Raw genomic sequence first — 18610 nt, 5'->3', positions numbered from 1 at the left:
AAAGAGGCCTTCCCCTCCCTCCATTTCCCTCTCATTCAACTCCTCTTCAATCTGCAAAGGAGTTTAGGTTGTATAGCACACAATATTACTTCGCTGCTCACGAATACTGCTGCCTTAGGAGAAAAGTCTTCCTTTAGATTGGCTTCTAAGGCAACAGCTGACAGTCTCTGTTGTAGCTCTAGCCACAACTCAAGAACAGGCTGCTGACTGTTTTTCATATGAAAATATATGATACCTCTCCCATTACAACCCTGGTTGTATTTTAGTACTAGCAGGGCCTCCACTGTCCTTGTGATGTTTTATATAAAGTAAATCTGGCTGCGACCTTCCCTTTCTGGGCACATGCAACTTTAATGCCCAGGTAATGAATCAGGCACTTACAGTATGTAAGCTGTATTACATATGGAAGTCATTTGGCATCTCTGCTGGTATGCTTGATTTGTGGAGATGTACACTAAGTTTGCATTTTTTTCCCTTTTAATATTGAATTTTTTATGACGCCTTCAAGGAGTTGTGAATCAGTTTGTGGCAAGTGCTTCAACCTTCACTTAGCAGGTGTTTTGATGCATTTGAACTTCATACCTCTGTGTTGGAATCACCAGTTTCAGACCTAAGCTTACACCAAACTAAGAAGTATCACAATATTTTACTCAGGGTGTTTTACTCTAGCCAAAATAGGTAAATGGATAGTGAGGATATTCATACTGGAACATGTAGTGCATACGCCATATCAGGTTAGGCTTACGGCTATGCTTTAAGCATAGCATAGCCCCTGCAGGGTCAAAGCTGTGCAGGCTTAGTCTTTACTGTCACTCATACTTGTCATTAAAAAGCGATGATATTGTTTGTTGCTGCAGTTACTGATTTCACACCTGGGTCCTGTTCACTTGCAGCTTGTACACATTGTGTATCTCACCGCCCACACTCTATTGCTCCCGGTCATTTGTATACATCTCAGAGTGCGAAAGTCAAAAATTATTTATTTATAATGATGACTGATGGGTAGAAGGTCCAGAGACATAAATGCAAGGCTTTCGTGTGCACACGTGGGCTTTCGTGTATATCTTTCGTGCTCATTTTTTCCCTTCTTTTGCCATGCAATAATTAATGTAGGCTTGTCCAGATTTGTTCTGTCAAATTATTCAGAAACTAATGTGTTTTCATGATGCATTGTTCGTGCAAACATTTAAATAAACTCATACTGCGAGAATTTTAATAAGAACAAACGGAGAGGCACCACTGTAATGTAACTAGGCCAACATGGCACACACATGACAAATCTATGACATCCACCCACAGGGAAAATAACCATTCATAAATGCTGATGCCAACCTAGAGCAGTCTATAGGTTATACACTGTACTATACCAGTGTAGGCACAAGTGTTCTCACTGGATTTATCCACTGTGTTGCCGACAACATACACACTGAAGAAACATTGTCCTCGTAGCTTAAAACAGGCTTTGTGTTTTTTCAAATTTGCATGGATAATGAAATAATGCTTGCTTTTTGTTGTTTACTACAATATACAGCAAACTAAAAAGGGAGAGGCGTCAAATAAATATGACTGACCACTTTTTGCTCTACCAACACCAAGCCCCAAGGACAAAATAATGATAATAAAAAATACATTTTCACTTTGTACTTCAGATCCACTTAAGTAAAGGTCAACCAAAACTCATTCACTTTGCAGATCATTATGCGCCATGAGGCCACACTGACATAAACAGGGAAATCTAATTTTGGAGACTTTACAGCAAGTCCTGCAGCACTTTGTGGAGCCTTCTGTGTTTATTCTTGTGTTTGTTCACAGAACCCCTGTGGCCACTCTTTTTTACACCCACATAATCTATTTTGATTAAATATATAAAAATATCAATATCAGCTGGCAGGTTTATGGTTTGTTTTTTTTTGTTTTGTTTCTTTTTAGAAAAAAGCATAATACTGAGACTGTCATTGCAAAGAAAAGCATAAAATGTCTTTTGGCTTCAGTAGCCACCCATGGATACATTTAAATGGACTGGATATTATTAAGATGCTTTTCTTGTTTTTAATGTGTAGGGTTAATGTTGTAAATAGGCATGTTTGAATCCTTTTTACACCTTAAGAAGTATTGATGCCTTAACCTCACCAAAGAGCTCCTGATCACCAAAGCAAACAGCATTTATAAATGACAGTTAACACCACAAAAGCACATCCCTGTTAATACGAGCAGCATAACCAGATTAGTTGTGTTCAGAGCAGCACTTGCATTATGAATGGGCCTCTGTATCCTGTAATTGCATCCCCCGAGGCTGAATTCTATGAATACAATTTGACTATAAGTTACACTAATTCATACAATATTGGTAATGAAAAACGTAAACACCCATGTTGCTAGTTTTAAAGCACGACCCTAGTTGAAAATTGCAAAACAAATGGAAATGTGTTGAGCGCTCACAGTCAGCTATCCTAATGTGCTTCTTTCCTGCTTTGCCTTGAAGACAGGTAGTTTTGCAGTTTTGTAACTACAATTTTCTATCAGTGTGCTACATGTGTATGGTTGTAATTACTGGAAAAGAATTGACAAGTAAATGAATAATTGTAAAATAGGCAAGTGCCCCCTGTCAAAGTTGGTTCCCCGTCCACTTCATATGGTCTGCTGCCAACCCTGATTCAGAGGTTAGGGATATTTTGCTGGAAAGCATCCATTACTTTAGCAATACAATACAAAAATGCCTTCCCAGCAGGAAAAAGGAAACTAAACCATCCATCCATCTTCTTCTTCTACAGCATCATTTCCCTCCACCCGCTACACGGTCACAGGGGGAGGCTGTAGTCTATCCCAGCCATAACAGGGCAAAAGGCAGAGAAGCTGGAGTACCCGGAGAGAACTCTTACAGGCAGAAGAAAAACACACAAACTCTACACAGGAAGGCTCTAGCCTGGCTTTGAACCTAGCGCCTTCTTCCTAGGTGGCAGCAATGCTAACCACTAAAGTCAAATCAATTTGATCAAAAAACAAGTGTTTATTGCTCTTGACTTGTGTACTATGTTTGCAGTTAATTGGTTTGCAGTTGTTGGTTTAGGGTCCGGATGGCTTGAGGATAGAAGCTCTTCTTGAGTCTCTCTGTCCTTGCCCGGATGATGCGGAACCTTCTACCAGATTGTAGAAGTTGGAACAGTTTGTTGCAACTTTTAGTCACATATCCCAGTAGCTTTACCTTACAGTAAGAATAAACAAATCAAGTTGCTGTTGTCATAAATATATATAATTTTACATTTTAAAAAATATATATCATGGTGTAGGATGAAAATAGATCAACTTAGCTGTGAATTACAGAAATTAATAAGACAGGTCATTAAGTAGAGCGGTGCACAGTGCATACAAATTATCCAGAGATGTTTCAAAATGCATCCATTTCTCTTAGGGACATACAGCAATACACGTAGCACACAGACACAAATTGCATGAATACCATATGAGGCTGCAGAATTCAAATGTGACTACTGACAAATAAAGTATAGACAAACATACAAGCCAATAGCCATGCTTCTATTCAGGCACTGGTGAACTCACCAAAACAGAAATAATTTTGTTTGGGGAAGCCAAATTTGTACAACAGTGCCATTTGTCTTTTAGCTTCTTACCGTCACCTCGTGTTTTCTGACTGTGCATTAAAATGTGAAAAGCAGATTACGAAAGAAGACGGGCTTCTTTCAACAAAGTCTTCTCAGTAAGGTGAAGGAGTACCTCCCGCCACATGACTTCCAGAGACTCACACTTTTATTACCTCTTCGTTAGACTATAGTAATTCTTTATGTTGGCTCTGATCAGTTGTTACTTTGTCACCTGCAGGCTGTAGAAAATGCAGCAGCTCACCTTTTGACAGAAAAGGAACTGCGGGATCACATTACACCTACATTCCAGCTCATTTCAGGGTCCAGTTTAAAATTTTATTACTTGTTTTTAAGAGTCTCAGTGGTTTTGGCCCAACCTTATTTAATTGAACTTTAGCAACCTTACACTCTTACAGAGCACTGAGGTCTGCAAGCCAACTGCTTTTGTACATTGCTAGGCTCAAAAGCAATGAAGAGAAAGCCTTTACAGTAGCAGCTCCTCTGGAACAATTCACAGAAGAGATACCCAACCTTTCAACCATTGTAAAGCACTATTAAAAACCTACTTATTCTCACTTGCTTTCAGTTCTAGCTGAGCAAGGTAGCCTGGCTTTTATTATGCACAATCTTATTTACTTTGTTTAATTTGATGATTTTTTGTGTAAATTTGTTGTATATTTAGTTACTCTGATGTTCAATATAGTGTTGTTTTAAATGTGCTATAGAACTAAACACAAATATATTTAAGAAATCTTTTAAAAAATTGGTTAAAACTACAAATTACTGAATGAATTCATGTTTCATTTTTATACCACAAGTTGAAGCTGGCATAATATTTAACCACCAAAACAATTTTTTCTGTTAAGGAATAAATATCTGTAATTTGCCAGCTTAAACAAAAAAAAATAATGAGGTTTGCCGATTTACAAAAAAGCAGGAAAGTCAATGATTATGGAGGGGCTCGCATCCACTGGTGGATTAGCCTCAACAGAAACATTTAAAAAGTGATTTTGGTAATTACCAGCACTGCTAATTTAGTGCAGCTGTGGCTCAAATCTTTCATTGGGTGGTGATCTAATAAATTAAACACTATATGTACATAAAGATTTGTAAATACAGTGAGATGATAGTGTAGAGTGCGAGTCAGTAGAATCCTTGAGCAGATAACTTTTCCGCCTGTATAAGATGAGTGACTCCCATTCCCATGTCACTGAACCCTCTGGGATTCAGGAGGAAGAAGATATGAGACCAGCAATGACAAGGTCAGAGCAGTCAGTGACTGAGGGGGGGAAAAAGATGTCAGGAAGAGCTCTGGCATCCAGACCTCATTGAACCATGACCTGGAGGCGTTGAGTGTGCAGGTGTGCACAGATTCTCAGCTTTTTAGGATTTTGAAGTGAGAAAAGTGACATGAGGTGAAATTGAAGATGAATTATTCATGAATCCTCACAAACTCTTGCTGTAATTCTGGTAATATTGTTGACGCTGTACACTGTCGCAAGTAAAATTTAGTTGTAATGAGAATCTTTTACAAGCTCAAGCAGAGGAAGTGAGATTCTCAAATTAGCCTGCAGGGAAAATGACAATATTGTCATTGTAACCACTGCTGGATAAGTTCACCTCATTGTTTGTGTAACATCAGACATTAGATTAGTCTCCTTAAACAGGAAACCTCTCTTTGGTAAGACTTGCATTTGTAGTACAATGCATGTGTGTGTAGGTAACACAGACAGGATACAGTAGTGTACATGATAGGAAATACAAGATTTTTTTTTGAATACTGCAATTTGCGCATCATTATTGATAATTACAATGATATCTACCTTGATATAATTTACAAATGCAGTAGTCTTAAGATATGTAGGCATGTGGAGGAGAATGTGGTCCCTTGAATCACTGACCCTGAGATGGCCTAAAGGAGAGCTACTCATCATTTCAATAGCTGAAAAGATGATTCTTCATCTTATTGCCAACTGCTTTGTACTTCAGATAATGAAGTAGATGTGGGTCTTTCTGCTTGGCCTGTATATTAAGAGTAAGAGCAAAGAAGAGCCTGCCCTGCAGCACATCACCTCAAGCCTTAGTCTTACATGAGCGGACACTCAATTCAGCACTTTCGTCTCTGTGCTTGGTTTCTCTGTAGTGAATGAGCAGCTACAGTGAATGAGCAGACATGGATGGAGATGTAGCTGTGGCTGACAGCAGCAACATATACAGCAAGTGCATGGTCTTTTCTAATCTCACACAAGTGTTCCTTATATGCACATTCAACCTGTTTGCCCTGATACTAACCAGTGAAGTTTGAGAATGACAATCAGATCACTCTATGTACTGAACTTTATAGATTTTACTGAGAGTGGGAAATAGAATAAACTCTGTCCTTAAAATCTCAAATGCAAATTCAGTTGAACTCTTCTAGTAGTGTATTTCTAGATTAAAAGATTGTTTAATCCTGTAAATGAGCCCAGATGTTTTTTTTTAACACATACACTTTTTTTTAGTCCGCAAAAAGAAGAAACTTCACCATGTAGTTATTTATACAAAATATTGCTGCAGAATTATGAGGGTGCAGGTCTCTACTCTTTGTTTGCTAAAGCGTGTCTCTGAGATGGGCTTATGGTTTGCATCTTTTTTTAGAAGACTGAAAATATGACTGAAATGACTTAAGGCACAAATAAAAACCCTGTAAAAAGTCATGAAAGTAGATTTGCTTTGAGATTTGAGTTATCAGTTCACTTTTATGATGCTACTGCCTTCATTTGCCTCATATGGGTTTGTAGAAAAGGGTAGCAAGTTAATCAGCATTTATTGTGTCCATATATTGTGACAACCTTGCTTGAGGTAGAACAAAGACAAGTGCCTGCCTAATGCAGATGCAACGGCTCCACATGATTCATAATCTGAATTATACAAAGAAATATAATAACGTTCCAGATATTTGTCAGCTTACGCAGCTCATACAAACATAACAAAGCTAACAAATTTTAATGAGTGAGTATTTTATTTGTGTGTTACTAATTAGCAAGTATCTGCCCGCATTCAGTGCACAATGGACATTGTGCACATAGTGGGTGTGTCAGTAATTAGTATACCACATCTGCAGAATTGGATTACTTGTACCTCCAAAACAAAGGCAGTAGTGGCTAAATTTTTTACACAGACACATGGATATTGATTAATTTATTTAAGAAAATAAATCTAAAAAGCAAAACACTTTTGAAAGACTTGTCCGCTTTGTTTGTAAAATGAAGTTAATGATCCAGCTCACAATTCTTTGTGTAAAGGCAGGAACACAGCATCTCAGGCAGTTTTAGACTTTGAGGAATAATGGGATGATTTGAAAAGTCTGAATGCTTGCATCAATAACAATTAAGTGTATCACGAATAGAGCCTAAAGAGGTAGTCAGCACATTAATCATCTAAATAATAGAGCAGAAAAAAAATAGATTTTCTAGACTGCCAGTCTCTGATCTGATCTCTTCAGTTCGTTAAGACTTGTTTTGGAGAGATAGAAGTGAAATCCTGAGTCATCTTTTAACTTTTCAGCTCCGTTTTCCCTTATTCCTGGTGTTTTTTAGGTGCTGCTGACTGATGCCATTTTTAGCTTTAGGATTTCTCCTTTTTTGTACCTGTGTGAACCTTGTGAGTAATGGATGAAGGTATAACAGACCTAGATAGGCACTAAACATACCTCGACTTTAAGACACCCCTTGATATTTGATGTATAATCAGCCAATTCATCTCAGTGTCTCTGAATAATTGTCTGTCTTTCACTATTTCTTGTTGCTATAAAATCCTTTTCTGTCTGCTCTTTGGTGTGATCTAGTTGGAATAAGAAATCAGTCTTTGTTTTGGTGCAATTTAATGTTTTATAAGCTGATGGATTTAGTTTAATCTCACATTATAAGTTTTCACACTACTGCTAATTACAAATGTGCGAGTAAGAGACACTGAGTAATTGCCCCCAGATGTGAACATGCATTATTACAGATATTGTGCTTCAAATAAATGTGGCCTTTTTCTTTAGCCGTCCTACTTTTAATGCATTGTGAATAGCAATAATGGGGGAAAAGAATATTCTATTAGGTATAAAGTCGAGGTCAGAGACAAAACCATGAACGCTGATCATTTATAATATCTAAGAAGTATATTAAACTTTCTTCAGTCCTGCTGAATTTCCACTGACCTGACAGATTGATCGAGGCGTCAAGTGAGGATCACTTGGGCTACACTTGTTCTACTGAGTTATAAGATTTATTAAAAAATGCTGCTGGGCTGCTGAGACAGGGAAAATCAATGAAAGCAGAGGTGTAAATCTGACCAGTAGGAACCAAAGGGGTTTAACACTACCGTGCTGGTGAAGAAACCTTTTAAAAACCCTTAAGATTTATGGTATGACTACCTCAACATGCTATAGTTTACTAAGTAATATGCTAAATCCCAAGTTTTTTCTTGGTGCCTACAGCCCTATAGAGAAGAGTGGTCAAAGTAGTATATTTATTTACTTCCCTGATTAGTAATGTTTTTCAGTTGCACCTGTAGAGGGCTAATGTTACCAAAGCCCAAAGTCAATATAGTTCTGCAAAGCACGCCTCCACAATCTGCAACTTTTTGTTGTCAGATAAGAAAACAAAAAATATGCTGAAATTAAAATGTAACGTAATACTCTTTCAATGTATTCAATGTAATACATTTTAATAGTGCCCAAAGCTTTCTTTCTATGAGATCTGTGCTGGCTCTTTGCAGGCTATTTGTCTGCAATCTGGTGCTTTCACGAACTCACGAATCTCTTGATTGCAGACTTTAACAGTGATACATCTGCCTGCTTTTGAGAGTGTTCTAACCAGGTCAGTGTAGATGTTGCTAAGTTGTTTGTAACATAGAAATAATTCTGTCATCCTACACTCTATATGTCTACTGTGGTCTTTCAGGCGTTTGGAAGTGGCTGAGCTATCAGTGCTTTCCTTCTGCTAAAGAAAGTAAAAGATTGTTCATTTGGTAACTTCAAAAGTTTTCTTCAGATGTTATATCTGCTTCATTTGTCGTGAAACAACATGGAAAAAAGCCTCAACTGGCCACGAAATGACTCATTAGTCAGTTGCCCAATTAAATTTAGGCCTCTGAAAATGGGGTAATATGCATAAAATAGCTTTAATTACTACAGTTAATATTTATTATTTGATTTCAAACCCACAGAGGTGGTGTACAGAGACAAAATGACAAAAATTTGGTCTGTTTCCAACAAAGTATGGACCAACATAAAAAGAACTTCTTCATTTTTAGGAGTTCAGCAGATTTATGCTATAAATCTGAAATACATCAACAAGAATGAGTCCACAGCTGTGTTATGAGCTCTGAGAAAGAGTATTTAGGCACAGCGGTGTTTCAGATAAACGCTAACATCAGCATGCCAATATGCTAACAATTACATTGCTAACAAGCTGATTTTTAGTAGGGCTGTGTCCAGAATCACTGTCTGCTGTGTCTATCCAACAAATGATGTACCTAACTATAGATACATTTTGATGTTGTGCAGATATTGTAGCCTGCCATCATCACTGGTACTGTGGCATTCTGAGTGTAAAATTCGTTCTCTCAGTAGACTCTTTACTGCTGCTCATATTCATTGCTAATGAAACCAGCAGGGTGGTGATTTGAGAAACCCGCCAGCCTTTTAGAGCAAGTCACATCTGTGAGCAGTTACATTTAGTATCTGTTGCTGGATGATCTCATTGTTCCACCTGTTTCACTTCTCTGAGAAGAGCACTGATTAGACAGGATTAGATTTAAGTGTAGTAATACATGTATAGTGGATCAGTTTTAAGTCATCTCACCACAAAGGTGGTTTCACTGTTTCTTCCTGATTAGACATGCTTTCAGCAACTATTTTGGGGTGTGGTTGATTGACATCCTAATGTCTTTGCACATGGGTGAACCAATAATAAATAATTCTGAAGAAATAAATGTCACTTTCAATAAAAATCATAGTTTAGTAACTAAAATAACTGTTTGAAATCACACCAGCTCAATGTCGAGCATCATGCTGACATTCTGATCCATAAATATTTAGTTATGCTCCTTCAAATAAACAGTTTATTAAAAATTTATTACAGGAGCTCTGGGTTTTGGACATCAATTTTGGACATTGTAAAAAATAAATAAATAAAAACACCCTTCAGGAGAAAAAACCCATCTTTCTGCAGGTTTTGTTTGGTGTGTGATATTCTCCATAGACATGTTTAACTAAATCATGATTTCAAAGCAGAAGAGCGTTCTGTCTTCAAGCAACAAAATAACTTAATTGTGAAAATGTTGAAACCAAAGCCAAGACGGCTGTGACGGCTGAGAAAATCAACAACTTTGTGTTTTCATTGATTGTGCTTGCAAAGTCAAGCACAAAGTCAATTCTGAACACAGCAGGGATCCACTTCTGTGCCTGTTTGTTCTCTAAAGTACTTGGTTTTTTGCTTTTTGTTTTTCTTCAAGAGTACAAGTATTGAGTGTGATTTCAGTCTAGCGTCACTACACCGGTCAACAGTTTTTCAGAAAATGTCTGCTTCTGAGATAAAATGTGCTGCTTCTTATGGACTTTTATGTGATGAAAAAGAACTGGATACTTTTTAAAAGATGTATGTAGTTTTTATGTACTTTTATTTTTTTTTATTTTTAACTTATTTACTTTATGGACCCATGTCCACTTTTTTAGACGCATTTTATTCATCATAAACCGTCCCATCTGTCCATATATATGGTAATTTTTCATCTTTTTTCATTAAATAAGAATAAAAATAAAATAAAACAAAGATGATAAATAGAAGACTGAATATAAAACATATTAGAAAGTGTGGCAGGACTCTGTTCACAGCCCTGTACTGAATTTACTTAGAGCCCCAGCCTGGTGGGCCAGGTCAAAATGTTCTGTGTAGGTGTGATTTCATCATTTACTCACAGTATTATGACATTTTTTTGGATGTCTCCAGAACCAAACTTTTTTATTATTTAACAATGTAGGACACCAATACAAGAAATAAAGGATTATATTTCACCTGTGCAAGTTCTATATGCCTTTTCAGCATTACATTGTGAAGAAAATAATATTGTGGCGAGCTCAGACACGGAGGAGACAGAGGTTTGTTGGGACAGAGGTTTCTTGGGAGCACAGCCGTTTATTTCTCTCTGCGCCAGAACACTGCCGCTACCTCACTGCTCAACGCGGCAACCCCAGAACAACAACAAAAAGGGCGCTCTCTCACCGGAAACACACAGTCGCAGAGAGAGCATCACCTGTAACCATGGCAACATGACAACAGAACATAAATGTCAATAACAAATCCCCGAACAGCCCTGGCCCGCTACATAGCCCCCACCTAAGGGGTCAGTCGTCCCCGACAACCCCATTACCCAACACAAAGTCCTGCAAATGTCCATGTGTCTTCCTTCGGCGCGCAGGCCGATCTCGACCAGCAGGGGAAGAGTCACTTGGATGAGAACCTGGGGTGCCACCAGCATCCCCTGCCCCGGCGGCTGCTGGAGCGGGCGGGCGGTACGGTGAGAGCCTGTCCTGGTGCAACACCGCCACGCGCCCTGGGCCCGGCATGCGGATCCGGTACACCACTTCTGTTAGCCGCCCCACGACTTCCGCCGGCCCTCGCCAGTGACCGCACAGCCTGGGGGACACCCCTCTGTTGAGAACCGGGCAGTAGACCCAAACCTTGTCGCCAGGCACGAAAGCTCCCCCTCGGCACCTGGTGTCGCAGGCTCTCTTCTGTCGTACTCCGGCACTGATCTGGGCCTGGCGGGTGTAGTCATGAACCACTCGTGGCCGCTCCCTCAGCCTCCTGTAGCAGTCCCTGGCCACCGACACGCGCCGGTTCCCTGCCTCGGGGACAGGGAAAGGCCCTAGAACGTCTCCTCCCAATCTCTCCATCGGGGCCCCCACCCAATGCTGCTGCAGGGGGGCAGTGGGGCATTGAGTGGGGCCCTTCCGTGCCGTACAGGTGTCACAGCAGTGCACATGAAGTTCCACATCCCGTCGACAACCAGGCCAGTAGAACTCTCCCCTGAGACGGCGGAGAGTTTTAGCATTCCCATAGTGGCTGGCCCCCACCGAGCCGTGGACAAGCTCGAGCACCTGCGACCGCAGCGAACGAGGCACCAACAGCTGCGGGAGATCCTTGCCCTGTTCAGGGGCCCACCATCTCCGGTACAGGAGGCCGTCGTGGGTCTCCAGATTGTTGTACTGGGAGTAGTAGGCCTTCACTTCGGGCCCCTGTCCCGACATCCCTGTCCAGCCTGGGCGTCGTGCTTCCTCCAGCCAGGCCCCCACCTGAACCAACGTCGCATCAGCCTCCTGCTCCTGCTTCAGCTGCTGCATGGTCAACGAGAGCCATCCCCCTCCGCCGGCTGTGGCCCGAGCAGTAGCCACGCCCCGTGCCTCCTGGGCCCGCTCTCCCTGCCGTTTGGCGAGGGGCAGCTGGCGTGGGTGCAGACAGATGGGTTGAGCAGAGCCGGTGTCGATGGTGTGCTGAACCAGCCGCGTCTGCCTGCAGTCTCTGGTTCCCTGCTTTTGACCGCACTGGAGGGCCAGAGTCTCTGTACCAAGAGTGATAGCCAGCTTCGCGGTGTCAACGCAGGCGTCTCAGCGGGTCAACAGATCAAGGCGGATGATGCACTGATCTTGGATGTCAGCAAGCCAGAAGTCGTGCACCAGCTCCAAATCCTTCACTCGGATCCGCAACGGTTTCTTCCCCCGCATGTCAGTTCTCTCCCCCGTCACTGTCATCAGCTGGGTGTCGGTGGGCGACCAACCCATCACAAGCGGCCCGGATGTTCCAGGAAACACACCAGGTCGTATTAGGGAAATGGTGGACCCCGTGTCCACCAGGGCCTGGCAGGGTTGGTCCTCAACACAGCAGCTCAGGTAGAGTCCCTTGAGGTGCCCGACTAGGCCCGCCACCGTGCATCATTCTTGGAGGGGGGCAGGAAGCTGGAGCGGTGGTCCCCTCGCTGTACCGCTCCCCCTCTCACCCCCTGAGGCCACATAGTTCTGGCCTTCGGGGCGGGCGCCAGGCATCGCTCTCCTCGATGGCTTGCTCCAGCCTCTGAGTGTCTCTCTCCATTCCGGCGAGGGTGAGCTATCCCACTTCTGACACCAATGTGGCGAGCTCAGACACGGAGGAGACAGAGGTTTCTTGGGAGCACAGCCGTTTATTTCTCTCTGCGCCAGAACACTGCCGCTACCTCACTGCTCAGCGCGGCAACCCCAGTACAACAACAAAAAGGGCGCTCTCTCACCGGAAACACACAGTCACAGAGAGAGCGTCACCTGTAACCATGGCAACATGACAACAGAACATAAATGTCAATAACAAATCCCCAAACAGCCCTGGCCCGCTACAATATTATTTGTGGGATATTTCAGTCTAACTTTACTTTGCACAGGCTATGTGCACACCTACACGGGGATTTTTGAAATGCGGCTTTTTCTATGCGTTTGGGCCTTTCGTCCACACTTAAACAGCGTTTTCGATCACTGAAAACAAAAATGTTTAAGAACTCCTGCCAGGCTGGAGATTTTCGGACACTCAGTTTTTGCGTTTACATGTGGACGAGGAAAACGGAGATTTAGTCACGCAGTGTCAAAGGTGTGCTCCTTTTTTGACATCACGCTGTGTGCCATGTTATTGTTTACGTGAGATGAATTTCTACAATGGCGGATAGAGTTTTTACACGCTTACATATACACACGCAGTTACTGTTCCTCCATTTTTGAAAGACTTGGTTTATGCTTTCCCTCCCAGGCTTCTAGACTTCTGATTGGCCAGCATTTCTAGATGGTTATATCGCCAGCTGTTGCTTTGGCATGCTCTTGACAGCGTTTGACTTCGTTTTTTGTTTTTAGAAATATTTTTTCAAAACTGCATGTGTGGATCGGATTCTTTTTTTTTTCAAAATGGAAACCCTACAATCTCTGTTTACAAAAATACCCGTGTATGTGTGGATGTAGCCACAGATTTACGGCAAATTGTAAGGTCAAATTCAAGGTCATAGGGGAGGTCAAAAGGTCAAATAGAAAAATTGTGTAACTGGATTTCATAGTCTATGCAATTCCAAATCATAAAAGCCCAATTTCAACAAAATTATATTAATTTGTTAAAACTTTTTACCAACATTTCAGCTATTTAGGCTAAAATTTAGGTATTAAATAATGTTTTAGTCATTTGTGGCTTGACTTGAGAACTTCTGTTCTTAGAACTATATTTTTACTGCAATGTAAAGCATCGTGTTCAATTCAAGTGACTCAAAATTTGGGAAAATAATAAACAACAGTACAGAAGGGGCACTGTTGCTTCATTGCAAGAAGGTCCTGGGTACCCCAGCCTCCCCCACAATTCAAAGACATGTTTCTTAATTAGTGCTTCTGAATTGTCTGTTAGCGTGATTGTTTGCACTAATATTAGATTGGCAAGCTCTCCAGGGTATATACTGCCCCCTGCCTTGTGAGAGCTGGGATAGGCTTCAGCCCCCCACATTCCTGTATTGGATAAGTGGAAGTAAATGGTTGGGTGAATGCTAAAGTTTGACTACATTTATTTCAGAAGTATTTTGGGTGTAGACCAGTGGATTAGTGCCGAAAACCACCTAGTTCTGTCTGATTTTGTTTTAATGGTCATGCGTGAGTGCTTTTGTGGTTAGGTATATGTGTTGGTTTCTCCACTCTTCAAAGACATTTATTTGGGCTTTTCTCGTCTGGAATAAAAACCATTTCAGTTCAACACTTACTGGTGGTATATCTCCCAGGAGGCAATTACAGACCATTCTATTTCACAATTACTGTGATCATCCATGTAGGAGGGCACAGCTCTAGGAACAGCTGGGACGAATAAATCAAAGCTGTGAGAGCTGAGCAGGTGGAATTGTACATTTTCACTGTATCATCTGCTGTAGATTGTAGTTTTGCTGCATGGTGTGTTGCACAGGTGTAGCCATCACTCAAAGCCAAGAAGGTGTGAAATATGCAAGTCGGGCAATTTCTCCGCTGTTATTGGAGTGAAGTTGTGTCCCAACTTTTTACTGTTTTAGTTTGTGTGTGTGTGTGTTGATTTCATTTAATATAAAAAACACAGATTCAGTTGATTAAAGATGAACATTAAGTTGCGTTTTTACAGTTTTCTTTCTCAAATTCATTTTTTATATATGCTTGCTCATAGTTTTTGGTTTGTTATCCGCACTCTTGTACTGATATATGTATATACGTGCAAATATGTGAGTATTTTTTTCCTGAGGTGCCTGCAACAAACCCATTTGAGTGGCGTAAACTAACTCCCTGCCACTCCAAGGATGGAAAGTTACACTTGAAAAATTTAGTGACTGCATGTCTTTTCCAAAACAAGGTCGTGTTGGCTTTGAATAATCCAGACCCCACTCTCAATAGCTTTAATTTTAACCACTTCATTTTCTCTCTTCTTCTATTCCATAGCTTTTGAATCTTTGCCCTTTGTGTTCAAATAGAGGATAAACATCTGCACAACATTACACAAAATACTACACTATCATATGTATTATCTGCACAGCTGGTCCTTTGAATTGAAGGAAAAGAAGCTATTTGCACTTTTCGATAGCTACTGGAAATTGGGAAAGCGTGTAAATGTATCCAGGAGGCACAGATGTCAGGCAAATGTATTTGTTTAGCTGACTCAAGGAAGTGAATCATCGAAAAGTCAAGTTAACTACTCCATGAATTTGATACATGCATGTATGAAAATGTAGCCATATGACATTATATTTTGTGTTTCTCTCATTTTCATACCTCGTATTTGGCATTTTTGAAAACAGACATTATTAGAGGGGGAAACAGAGAGTATGATTCTGGTAGGATAGCCATAAAGTATGCCGTAAGCCATAACCTTAATAGGAATCTGTTTGCTGAGGTCATAAATCAAGTGAGAAGTCAATTTCTAATAGACTTCTGTAAAATCAGGCTTCTTGTTTTGCATCATTTTCGCAAAAAGTAATGCAGTGTCTTACTTGTTTATTCCCAGGAGAAAGTAATTTGTTACACTACTTGTTATATTACTTTTGCATTACTGTACAACATCAGCCTGGGGTGCAATGTCACATAACTACCAATTAAAACCTAAACCTCAGGCTATAGTCTTGCACACCAACATAAATCTCAATCCAAATGAGGACACAGAGTATCTTTATTTTACTGTTCGATAGTGGGAAACCAGGGCAAAGAGTGCTTCATTGATTAGACTTTAAGGTAGAATGAAAATGAAAATAATATTCATAAGTGTGCATGGTAAAAAATACAAGTTAGATTGTATCCAACCATCATACAGATAACTGCCAAACTTTTGAAATGCAAGTAATGATAGATTTAAAAAAAAGTATCTGTAAAGTGATTATTGAATTTAGTAATGTTTTATAGCACTGCATTACAAAAAAATGCTATGTGATATCAGCTGTGGTAGAAAATAATATTACAAATTACAAGTTTAAGGCATTTCCACATCAACTTCATTTCTTAGACTGCTTTTTTTTTAAAGCAACCATAGCAATAGGTTGGAAAATCTTAACAGACAAATCTGATTACTTGCAAATAACAAACAGACAATCTCTCCTAATGATTGCATTTTACTCCAACAATGCTGAGTGAGGCCTTTAGTGGAATAAGTTAGCTTTCCTAGTCCACTGCTTTTGTCAGCTACAAAAAAGCACTGCGCACAAAACAATTGATTTAATAAATATATGACCATTTACGATGGGATGATATCAACCACAATGCTATGAACATACCCATCCTGTGGCTGATTTTATACAGTCATAATTGTATCAAGACAAAGTCTTGTACCACAAGGTCTTCAAGAGTATAGAAAAAATATTACAGTAATTATACAAGTAATAGCTTTTTTGAAAATCATCCTTTGTTTTTACTCTGTTTACTTTGTAGTTGAAACACAAATATCCACAAGTTACAAAACAACCAGAGAAATTAGACTCTTTTCACCTTTCCCAGTGGGATACTCTTGAGTGCTGAGGTCATTTATAAGGTTTCAATTTGGTACCAAGCTGGTCTGAAAGTGGCTGAATGTGGTTATTGAAGCCATTTAGCCACTTGTTCATTGTTATGTTGAGGAGATGAATGTTTACACTTGTCAGGAAACTTTGGTCAGTACTATAGCTTTATCCTAGCAGTAATTCTTAGGGGACGGCCTCCATTTCCTGCCTAAATGTTCAAATGCTGTGGGATGCATGTGACCTTGAAGGTTCTAATTTCTAGTGATCCATTAGTTTTTAACCGCTTGATGCTCTACTCTCATGAATGAGCCACAGAGTAATTGTGGACTTAAAGTAGTTATAGAAGCAGTCCCATTTATCATCTGAATAATGGGGCCAAACCTAGGGGATCAAATATTTATATTAAGACGTATTACTGAACTAGTATTTCACACACTTCCATTATCCACTTCATTTTATTTAGTGTGAATACCCACTGATGCAGACAGCTTGCTACTGTGGACAATGAGTTACCAATAAATAAAACATAAATGTAAAGAATGCAGACAGGGTGGCACGCTTCAGTTATTGTCTGATTGAACGTTAAATTAGGGAAGATGGAGATGGAGCTCTGAATGCAGGATAAGGTTACAATTAAGGTAGTGTCTAGAGGTTAGAGTGAAATAATCAAATCAGTCACTTTTTGAGGAGAAAGGTTGGAGGTGGCTTGTAAAGGTACAAGGTAAACATCAAATAAACCTTTTGGACAGTATTTAAAAGACAAATCACACAGATCACTGTGCATGCAAATGTTACTACTGTCAGTTGTGTTACAATTGTAGGTTCGTTTTAGAGACATGCTTAGATATATAGTATGTCAATTTTAGGTGCAGCCTTGTGTAGTGTGGCTCCCACTCATTCTGATTTGCATTTACATGTTGTTCGTGCAAACTTTTAATATAAAAAGAAACGTTAAAATGGAAAAGGTTGATTTGAGATGCCACAGTGGGACGAGTCAGCACTTACAGTGACAGAATGGGGGGCGGAAAACACAGGTTGCTGGACCTCATGCATGCCTGTCTACCCCCATCATGCTCATGTGAACAGCAGGCGCTTTACAGGATGTGTCATGTCATTATTCACCACCAGGGGCCAATGAATGGAGAGCGGCAGAATGCTTTCTAAACAGTGTTTTCCCTTGTCCGAGGGAAAGACCAGAAGTGTGCGTGTGTGTGCGTGTGTGTGCGTGTGTGTGCGTGTGTGTGTGTGTGTGTGTGTGTGTTAACGTCTTTGTGCATTAGCCCGTGTTCGGGAGAGAGAGAGAGAGGGAATGTAAGAGAGAGTGAAGGTAAGCAAATGAGCAAGAGAGAATGTCTGTGTATGCGAGCACTCAACATGCCTCCGAGGTATTTTTAGAATTGTTTTTTTGCTTTGTTTTTTCCTCTTTTCCCCCCCAACATCCTCTGCAGAGTTAGTTTTCCAGTCAGACAATGTAATGGTCTGTCATGCATTTCTCAATCATGCACGTTGCTATAGCCAGAGCGTCAACATTTATAGGACTCGGACTCCTAAGCAATGAGTCATTTTCAGTTGTCACGTTTGAAATATAATTTTCATATTTATCAAGCATACACACATGCTGTGTTTTAAAAACGTATCCAGTAGTATCTAAAACTGAAAGGACACTCCATGCCTGTTTAGGAAACTTTTAACCAATCACCTTACAATCTGGCATGCTGGGTTTGGAGGCAAAGGGCATATTCGTCTTGGAGGTTTGATGTGCTGCACTCATAGTAAAGTGGGGATTTGTGTTTTGTCTATGTCAGATTATATTCTCTCATCAAAAGACAAAGTCACTTTAAAACATTAATATTCACTTGAATTAGATGAGAGACTACAGGCAATGCTGGGAGCTCGGTAATAAATTAAATAAAATTTTAACTTTCTGAAAAAGGTCTGAAGCGATAATGTCAGTGCAGTTAATATGAACTCTTTGGAAGAGGAGACTC

General features: G+C 40.3%; 1 protein-coding gene across 1 annotated transcript in view; it reads left to right on the top strand.

The window, feature by feature from the left end:
- LOC116327055 (uncharacterized protein C14orf132) overlaps window positions 1–18610 on the top strand; it is a 31301-nt gene that overhangs the window by 9330 nt on the left and 3361 nt on the right. The gene's annotated exons all lie outside the window — the stretch shown is intronic.

The sequence above is a fragment of the Oreochromis aureus genome, linkage group 19 (genome assembly GCF_013358895.1).
Source record: "Oreochromis aureus strain Israel breed Guangdong linkage group 19, ZZ_aureus, whole genome shotgun sequence".
NCBI classification, from domain to species: domain Eukaryota; kingdom Metazoa; phylum Chordata; class Actinopteri; order Cichliformes; family Cichlidae; genus Oreochromis; species Oreochromis aureus.
This window is presented reverse-complemented; position numbering and strand designations above follow the sequence as displayed.